Here is a 9,586-nt window from a genome sequence, read left to right as displayed (position 1 = left end):
TCTAATTTATAAAAGTTTTCAAAATGCCCCCCCTGAAATAATTTTTTTCTAAAAAATGGCCATTAATTTTTATTACACACAGGCGAATAATTTATAAAAAAGTGAAAAATGTCCCACAGAAATAATATTTTACCCTTGGGCCAATTAATTTTTATTGCAAATAGGCCTATAATTTATAAAATTTTACAAAATTGCCCACTAAAATAATTATTATTTTTAAATATCTTTAATTTGTCCTTTCTTTTCATTCTTTCTCTTCTTCTTCTTCTTCTTCTTTATATTCTCTTAAAAAAAAAGTTGCATTCCTTTATTCAAACTATTTTTTTTTTCTCTTCAAAGTTTAGTAATTAAATTTGTTACTAACAGGATTCTTAAGGTGTATTTTATGTTTTTATTTTTTTAAATAATTATTTTTTAAATTATTAAATGTTATTATTCTACCATTATTACAGTTCTATTTTTTGACTTATTGTCTTGTATCACTATTTACTTGAAAAAAATATAATTTATCATCTTTAATAAGACGCTCCTCCCCCTGAAACAAATTTTTGGCTCCTCCTTGAGGACAACGTACAAGCAAATGAAAAAAAACTTGTTTGAGAGTGTAGCAAGTTAGACGGACTCCCAAATATTATGAGCAACCCACTTACTCGGACATGACACTGCAGGGAAGCAATAGAAGTAGGGTAGTCTAAGGAAGGAGAGAGGTGAGAAGAAGCATTTTGTGTGTTGTGGGACCAATGAATTAAACACCATATCTGAAAAGCCAACTAAGAAGGAAAGCCACATATGATGATGATGATAATATAAAAGGAAGACATAGGAAAAAAGAGTGAAACTTCGAGGGTTGGAAGATTCTTAGATGCATGTGTTGTCGGATGAGTGTAGTTAAGTTTGTGGATCCCCTACCTTCTTCCACTTCTGTACAGAGTTCACATGATCTCCGAGAGAGAGAAGAATGAGAAGCATCCAAAAACTAATCAAGCTTTACTGATCCAAAAACATGTCAATTTTTTTATTTTAGAATTAGATTACCTAAAGTATATAACAGTTGTAATATGAAACCAGCTTTACTGATCAGAATTTGATTTGTGCACAGTGGTTCTATGGTGTAGTGGTTAGCACTCTGGACTTTGAATCAAGCGACCTGGGTTCGACTCCCGGTGGGACCTTTCAATTCTTTTAACTATATATATATATATTTGATATTTGATTTGTGCAATCACGTTTTTTTTTTTTGGTTCAAGTTGGTATTACTGTCGCAAACAAAATCGTCCCAACTTTATATAGATAAACCAATATATTAATTAAGTTTGGGTTAATTAGTGTAGACATGGAATCAAATTTAAGAATCACTTTCTATAAAAAATAATTTTGAATATTAGGTTTGTTTTGGTCTTCAACTCTTCAATCCACATTAATATTGGATAATGACACAACTAATATTACATAATATAAGTTGTTATATTCATATTTTATGCTAATTCTAAGAGTGTTTGTTATTAGACTATTCTTAACATTTTAGTAGTCCCTAAATAAATTTGGGACAGGTATAGTAAATAATTGAAAATTCCAAATGGGTTTGGGGCGGGAGTGGATTTAGTGATGAACTCATCCCGACCCTGCTCCGATTATATATATACTTTTAAAAATTATAAATATATATATTTTTACTACCTATGTTACTTTGTTGAAATTATCAATTAATATATAATATTCATTACTTAGTAATTTAAAAAGATGGGCCAACTTATTTATGCCCAATTTGAACACACTAAGTTATATTTTTTTTACTATAAATAATAAAAGGACAATAGTTGGGTCTTCCCTTGGGATGATGAACTTCATCCTCTCAGCTTGGGCAAATATAATTTAGACACATGGCCAAACTTTTAAAATTTTTAATAATGGTTATTATCCAACTTCTTATCGATTAACCCACCCCCCCAATCTCCATACACAACCTCCATTTGAAACCCTAGTCTATCTACATCAATCAAATATTCAAATTTTATTCAATATGTAAAATAACATACAAATCAACAAAAGCTCACAAGTGACACAATACTGCACCAATTAGAATTTGCAGAATTCACAAACTTTTAATCTTTTATTTTCATATTTTCCACCAATGAGAGAAAGGAAAAAAAAAAAATCATAACCGTTAGCTAGCCCTATCAATTGAAGGTGTTGGGTACTTGGGAAATATCCAAAAGATATATCTAACTTTGACAAAAAAAATAGATTTATGAAGAAAAGTTAAGAGTATCTCCAGCGGTTTGTTAAAAAATCTTTTTTTTTTTTTTTCTTTTTTTTTTTGTAAAATATACACTGCCACATATGATTTATAAATTTTTTTCATCTCTAACAGTCTGTTAAGATACACTGCTATATCACCAATGTGTAAAAGGGTTGTGTATTTTACACAACCCTTTTACACAGCCATGTAAGTATATTTTCTCTCTCCTCCCCTTTCCCACTCTCGGATCTCTTTTTCTCTCTCATTCCTTTACCCCTCTTTGTCTCCCACTTTTAGAGCGTCATAGAGAAGAATCTGCAACTGGCGGCAACGTAAGAACTGTTCGACCATCTTTTATTTTTCTTTTTTCTTTTTTAATAAAAATAATTTGATTTATCATTTTCGTTTCATCTTATCTTTTGTAATCATCGTTGTAGATTCTAGGGTTTTTTTAGATTTTTTATCATTTTACATTCTATTCTAATGAAATAAATATGTACTAACCAAATGTTAGATATATATTTTAATCACAATTTTATATAATTGTTGTTTGATACATACAAGTTATTATTTTTTTTTTCTTTTTTGTAATTAGTCAAATAATTCAATCGCAATTGCATATTTTTTTGTTTATATAGAAAGTGAAATATAAGGGGAAATTATTATTATTTTTCCTAATTGAGAAGGATTGTGATGTGAGGTTTAATCGCGAAAAAGTAAATGAATCAAGTAAGTTTATAAAAGTTATGTAAGACCACGTGGTTGGTTGTTATTGGGAGATTTTTTTTTACACAAAAGGTATAAAACAATCATTGGAGCTAAAAATAGGTAGTACAAATTTTTTGTGTAAATCTATTCTGACACATTAGATTTATACAAAAATATATACACATCTATTCAAATATATAGGTTAAAATCAAATTTTCATATAATATTTTAAGCTCTTATTCCTTCCATATTCAACACTTGATATATATAGCAGATTCTTTAAATAAGTTTAGTAATTTTTCCATTTTGATCAAATGGAGGTTGGGTGTAGAAACAATCGTGATTCTTTTGGAAAGAAAATAAATAAATAAATAAATAATTTAGGATTCGATTTAACTAGTAATAAAATGGGTAATGATTATTTTTAGAAATTTTAAATATATGTCTAAATTATATTGGGCCATATGATGATGAACTTTATCATTAGGGGAGAGCACCCAAGTATTGTCTATAATAAAAATTGCATAAGCCTCATTGCCCTCGCACATGTCTTGCAATTAAACGGAATACAAGGGGCAGAGTCAGTACTTTGTCAGTCGAAGTAAGGGCGGGAATGGTTTACCAATTACAAACCCGTTCCGGAATAGGAGCGAAGTTGGTATGATGGATTTTTTAACTGGGGTGTAGTAGGGTTTAGCCAAACTCGGCTGCTACTCCGCCCAGTTGTCATCCCTAGTTGTGTTCGGCTGCGTGGATTTAAAATTTGTAGAATTTGAAAAATTTTTGATTCAATATTCTTAGTTGTTTTTTTCAAATTTCACCGATTTCAATTACAAGGGTCCAATTTCATTCAACCGCACACTTAAGATATTTAAAAATCAAATAATTATGTGTGGATATTGCTAATATATTGAAAAAAAAAGAAGAAAAAAGGTTGAAAGGGTTCATGCATAAAAATATATTAAAATTATACCCTTTTGGTAGATATATAGTGATATATAGTGATTGATCAACTGTTGGTAACCAAAGCGTAACATATCCATATTTTTTAAAAGCGTAACATGTCCATATTTTTTAAAAAGAGATTAGGAATTCAATAATCAGTGAAACATGTGTAAAAATGAAAAAGGTGATATTATGTACGATTACTTGTTACAATGGATACAAATAATCGTCTATAGTATTTACATATTTTATGATTGCGGAAAAAAGAAAAATCAAAATGTCAGCAGTGAATAAAAAAGCTGCTTACTGAACTTGGAAACTGACATGTAGCTCCCTTCGATACAAGGACTGTCTGTGTATCGAGTTGCCAAACCATAACAAAGGCAGATAGGGTCTGCTAATTACTACTGCATGTCCTTCACAAGTCAACAACACAATAACACAGTTGTGTAGGTGACTATAGTACATAAAAATGATAAACTGACCAAAATACCCTCCAATTTTGATGGGTTTTATGCCATAAATTTGGAAGTTCGACTTTTTGATATATAGTGTTTTTACCCAAGATAGAGTCCAGATGTAGACTTGTTTTTCTTTTGTTCAATCGTCGCCTTATATTTGGTGCTCCCTGTCACAATGCTAGGTTCAGCTTAGTTGGATTAGACTCGATTTACAAAACAAAGTCGACAACAATGTATAATAAGTACAGCATCTCATATATGAGGAACAACCCACTTACTCGGACACTACACTTGCAAGAAAGCAATAGAAGTAGGGTAGTCTAAGGAAGGGGAGAGGTGAGAAGAAGCATTTTGTGTGTTGTGGGACCTATGAATTAAACACCATATCTGAAAAGCCAAATAAAAAAGAAAGGCACATATGATGATGATAGATAAGGAAGACAGAGGAAAAAAGAGTGAAGCTTCGAGGGTTGGAAGATTGTTAGATGCATGTGTTGTCGGATGAGTGTAGTTAAGCTTGTGGATCCCCTACCTTCTTCCATTTCTGTACAGAGTTCACATGATCTCCGAGAGAGAGAGAAGAATGAGAAGCATCCAAAAACTAATCAATGTGTACGGATGGCTCTCTGTACGCCTCACTGTCTGTGGAATGGTAAAGGTACAGTGTCAGCCGCAGCTGTATCACATTCTATCTGTTCATTTATTCACCTCTTCTAGCTATGTAATACTACTATTAATTTAAGAAGGAAAAAAATTATTAACTTGGATGATGTTTCTTTTTATCTTTTAAATTGAATGTTCTGATTCCAAATTTTAGGTAAATTTAATTGAATATTTGTGTCTTACTTTCTTTCTTTTTTAAAAAGAATTTATTTTTATTACTTCATAGCAAGATTATTTTTCTTTTCCCACTAAAATAGGAACTTGTTTATTATTTTTGTAACCAGTGCTTGGAAATTTTAACCTTGGCCACTTGAAAACATCGTGTCGTCACTGCATAGTCTAAAAGGATCTGATCCCTCTATAGAGACATGGTAAGTTGAAAATTAATTAACCGTGGATTGAGGCCCAGGGTGCTAGTTAATTCGATCTATGTAATCAGTGTTTAGATTATCATATTAAATACCTCAATACAAAATACAAATACTTGGTTCGGTAGGGAAGTAAAAAATTAGATGGGAGGGAGAGAAGAAGGGATGGATGAGATAATTTTTTTTTTTTTTGGTTAAATAGAAGAAAACAAAATAAACTTACAATTTATCATGTTAATTAGGAGAGGATGAAAAATAAAGTTTTAAATTGTTTTTGCCATTATGTGCAATAATATCTATAATATTCTAATTTATATAGGATAGTACAATAATTTAAAACTTGTGTAATTTAGAATAATATTTAATTTAAAACTTCTATAATATTTCACTTTTTTTCTCACTTCCATAAAAATTTATAAAGAAAAAAGGATGCCACATCTTTCCTATTATCCTTTATTTTTTTTGCATCATACCTACCTAACAAAACAAAGGAAGTTTCATTCTTCCTTCCTATTTTCCTTCAACACCACTTCTTTCCTTTCTACCAAATAAAGCATAAAAGGTATAATCTAGCCATAATTTTTCACATACTCAAATAAGAGGTTAGAGTTCAAATCTCTGTAAATAATTAGGTATGTAAATGTGTTTTACGGAAAATAAAAAGTAATAATAAAATAAAATACAATGATAATGGAAATTGTTACTCCCAATTGTAGAGCCATTAATAATAAATGAATGGACTGGGATAGTGATTCAATTTCAAGGCCAACCCACCCAATCCATTTTATGAGTTTGAGTAGGTTGGCAGAGCATAATATAGATATTTTCTTTGGGTCGGATTGTATAACCTGGCCCAATATTGAGGGTTTAACCTGATTACTGATTTCGGGTGATGGACACCCTGTACCAGAGCCCAAACAGGTTCCTAACTCTGCACAATCCAGCCATCACTCTGAAGCATTTTCTATTTCTATTTTTTTTTTAAGATTAAATAAATAAATCTTTTTTCTTTTTTCTTTTTGGAAAAGTTAAATCTATTTATTTCTCAATATTCTTCCTACTCACAACGAAACCTTAATAAGTTCAATCGTGCATAAAATGAATTTGAGTATTTTCTCCCTCGAGTCATTGATATTAGTGTTTTCGAAATCGCTCGTCAATCCTTTACCTTCGATAATTGACGTTCTCTGACTCTATTAATTTCAAAACAAAACAATTATATAGTTATAATTATCCAAACTCTCTTTCACCTCTTGTGAAGAATTGAATTTACAAACAGGCCAGTGGCCTAGCGATATTAGTTTCCTACTTTTCAAAGAAAGGTCAAGGAATTTTAGTAGAGACATGTGTGTGAGTATTAATTAAGAAAAAAAAGATGAAGAAGAAGAATTGAATTTTGATAACAGTTAGAAATAGATAAAGTTACAGGCCTAGAGATTAGACCAGTGCACCATCATAACTTTACAAATTACAAATGATAATTAGGCCCAAGAGCCCAACAACCCAAGGAGGAACATAGAATCATAGGAAGCCTAGGACAAAAGACTCCAACAACAGTCTGCTGCGTGAACCATGGAGATGAACTCCTCAATTCCTGCAATCAGGTGACTCTGCCGGTGGCCGTTCAGGTGGAGGATGAATCTCCCATTCTGCATATATTCTGTTAACATCAAGGGAATCTGAAATAGGAGAGGATATCAGCTTCCATCTAATTGGTTGTAGAGTTTGGTGTAGCACCGCATTTGCAGAGGAGAATTTTTTCTTGAAATATGCAGCCAACGCCATTCTAGAGACTGAATTGCTGTAGAACCAGGAGTTAGACTTCCCTCGCCAATGGTAAGATGTCCATGTGATTAGCTCAGACCAAGAGGATGGCATGATATGAAACCCACAACATGCTTGTAAAAAGTTCCGCATGAGCTTGACGAAGCTGCATTCGAAGAAGAGGTGGTCGTGGGACTCTGAATCAGTGTTGCAGAGAACAAGGGCAGAGTTAGGATTTTAATTCCACAGTTTAAAAAAAAAAATTTATAATTTAAATAAGAACGGTTAAAAAAAAAAAAAAAAAAAAAATACATACTATATACATCATTCTTAAGTGCAAAAAGAAGAATGTTAAGAAGTAGGAGGCCAAAAAAAGAGAAGAAGAAGAAAAATGAGAAATTTGAAAGGAAACAAAAAAAAATAGAATTTAAGTAAAGAAGGAAAATTTAAATTTGTTTTTAAGGAAATAAAAGGAATATTAAGAGCAAAAGAAAAGGGAAAGAGAAATTTAAAAGACAATTTTAGAAATTTAAAATTTTAAGGGAGACATTATATAGAAATTTTCTTATAAATATATAAATAAAAATAAAAATTATTATATTTTATAGTGAGCGGGTCAAGCCACGAGGGGCATGTGCCCCCTTTGGACATACATTGGCTCCACCCCTGGCAGAGAATGCAAATTGTGGCATTTATATGAGCAGTGCATCTTCCATCGTGTGTTGGAAGGCAATGTTGTATGGCAACCCAAAGTCTAAAGGAATATTTAGGTATCAATGATTTAGTCCAGACTAAATGTGGCCAATGGAGGGTTGGCAAATGCCGGTATAGATGTTTCATTGTGTGGGCAATTGAGAACTTCCCTGAGGGGGAAGGGGACCAAATGACCATGTCAATTTATATAACATGTGCACTGACGACATCTGATAACTCAATGAAATCAATCTAACATAATCAGTGAAGCAAATATATAATAAAGTTACAAACTCACATGTAGTAATTTATTAATGTTTTCATGCTTATTAATCAAAAATCCCAACTAAAATTTATATAACTTGAGTACCTCAAATATTAGTTTAACATAACAATTAGTTTAGAAATTTTCTTTTTAGTAACAAAAATTTTAGACAGTGAGTTCGTAAACTTATTTTAAAATATGTACCAATCTCCTCCATTGATAATTTTGTGAATAGATCGATAATATTCTAAAATACGCAAGTAATATATATATATATATATATATATATATATATATATATATATAAACATGTATGTATGTATATTATTTATTTTGTTTTGAAGTTTCTGCATGTGTATAATATTCATCCAGATCCTTGAATCTTGGATGAGAAGAACAGAAGAGAAAGGACAAATTGTTTTGAGTAGAATATTTTTGTAGACATCCCAGAAGAATAATCTTAAATACGTAGAAAATATATTAAACGTGAATCACATGTATGCAGATACATGTTTGAAGATGCAAAGAATTTTCTCTCTCTATTTGGACAGAATCTCATTACATTTTTAATTAAAAAAAAATCCTTTCATCTCTTTCACTCTCTTCACTGCTTTTTTCTAGGCAATTACAAGTGCTGCTAGACTATCAGTTTTGGGCTTTCTTTCCAATGGGCTTGGCCTTCTTCGGTGGATCCTTTGGGCTCTGCCCATCATGCGGTGCTCCTGTATGGGCTGAATTCAATTGTTTGACCCGATGCCATGTCTGCGGATCATATCCGGCCCATATTCCTTCTGGTATCCTCAACTGTCCCCATAATTACTCCCTAATTAATTAGGGGGTAATTATTAGAGGCTGCTAATCATAACTTACCGGCTCGAGATGATCTCTTTGGAAAATGGACGGTTAGATTCGGGAATCAATGCTCTGAGATTAAAAAAAAACTCCTCGGTTTCCCAAATCCTTAGTTTTCGGGCCCACCTTGTCTTTATAAGCCTTAGGGATGCTACGTCAATCTTTTTTATTGTCTCTTCTGAATCAAATCTTCTCCGACGATTTCTTGCAAAAGCTGCTTTTTCCAGTGACCTTGCAGTACTCTTTGACGTTTTCACTCTCTGAGGTTAGTTTTGTTTGCCTTTCTTTTTCAGAAGACCTTTTTTTCTCCCTTAAAATCTTCATTCATTCTCACCATGACTATAGATCTAGATGTTCTTCGCATGAGACTTCATCTTCCTGACGATATACAAATTAGAAATTGCCCTAAAGAGGGGGATATTAGAACTGGTGCTGGCCTTCTTCCCGGCGAGGTTCTATTTTCCCACCTTCATTTTAACCTCATTAGGTTCCCTCTGCATCCTTTCTTTAATTATGTTTTTAATAAACTGAAACTTTCCCCTTTGCAAGTAAACCCAAATTTCCTTAGGGTTTTATCTGTTATGTTGCTTCTGAACCGTGACAGAGGTCTAGATTTGGACCTCGTAGA

The 9,586-nt window shown here is 32.0% G+C and overlaps 1 non-coding gene across 1 annotated transcript; it reads left to right on the top strand.

Moving 5' to 3' along the window:
• The first annotated feature begins 1,100 nt into the window (after positions 1-1,100).
• Positions 1,101-1,172, top strand: TRNAQ-UUG (transfer RNA glutamine (anticodon UUG)). Its single transcript has one exon. It is a non-coding gene; the product is annotated as a tRNA-Gln (tRNA).
• Positions 1,173-9,586: the final 8,414 nt, after the last annotated feature.

Source organism: Cornus florida, unplaced genomic scaffold (genome assembly GCF_030987335.1).
Source record: "Cornus florida cultivar Cherokee Brave unplaced genomic scaffold, ASM3098733v1 CherokeeBrave_3.0.0_Hap2_Chr05, whole genome shotgun sequence".
Taxonomy (NCBI): domain Eukaryota; kingdom Viridiplantae; phylum Streptophyta; class Magnoliopsida; order Cornales; family Cornaceae; genus Cornus; species Cornus florida.
The sequence above is the reverse complement of the archived record's forward strand: the minus strand, read 5'-3'. Positions and strand labels throughout refer to the sequence as shown.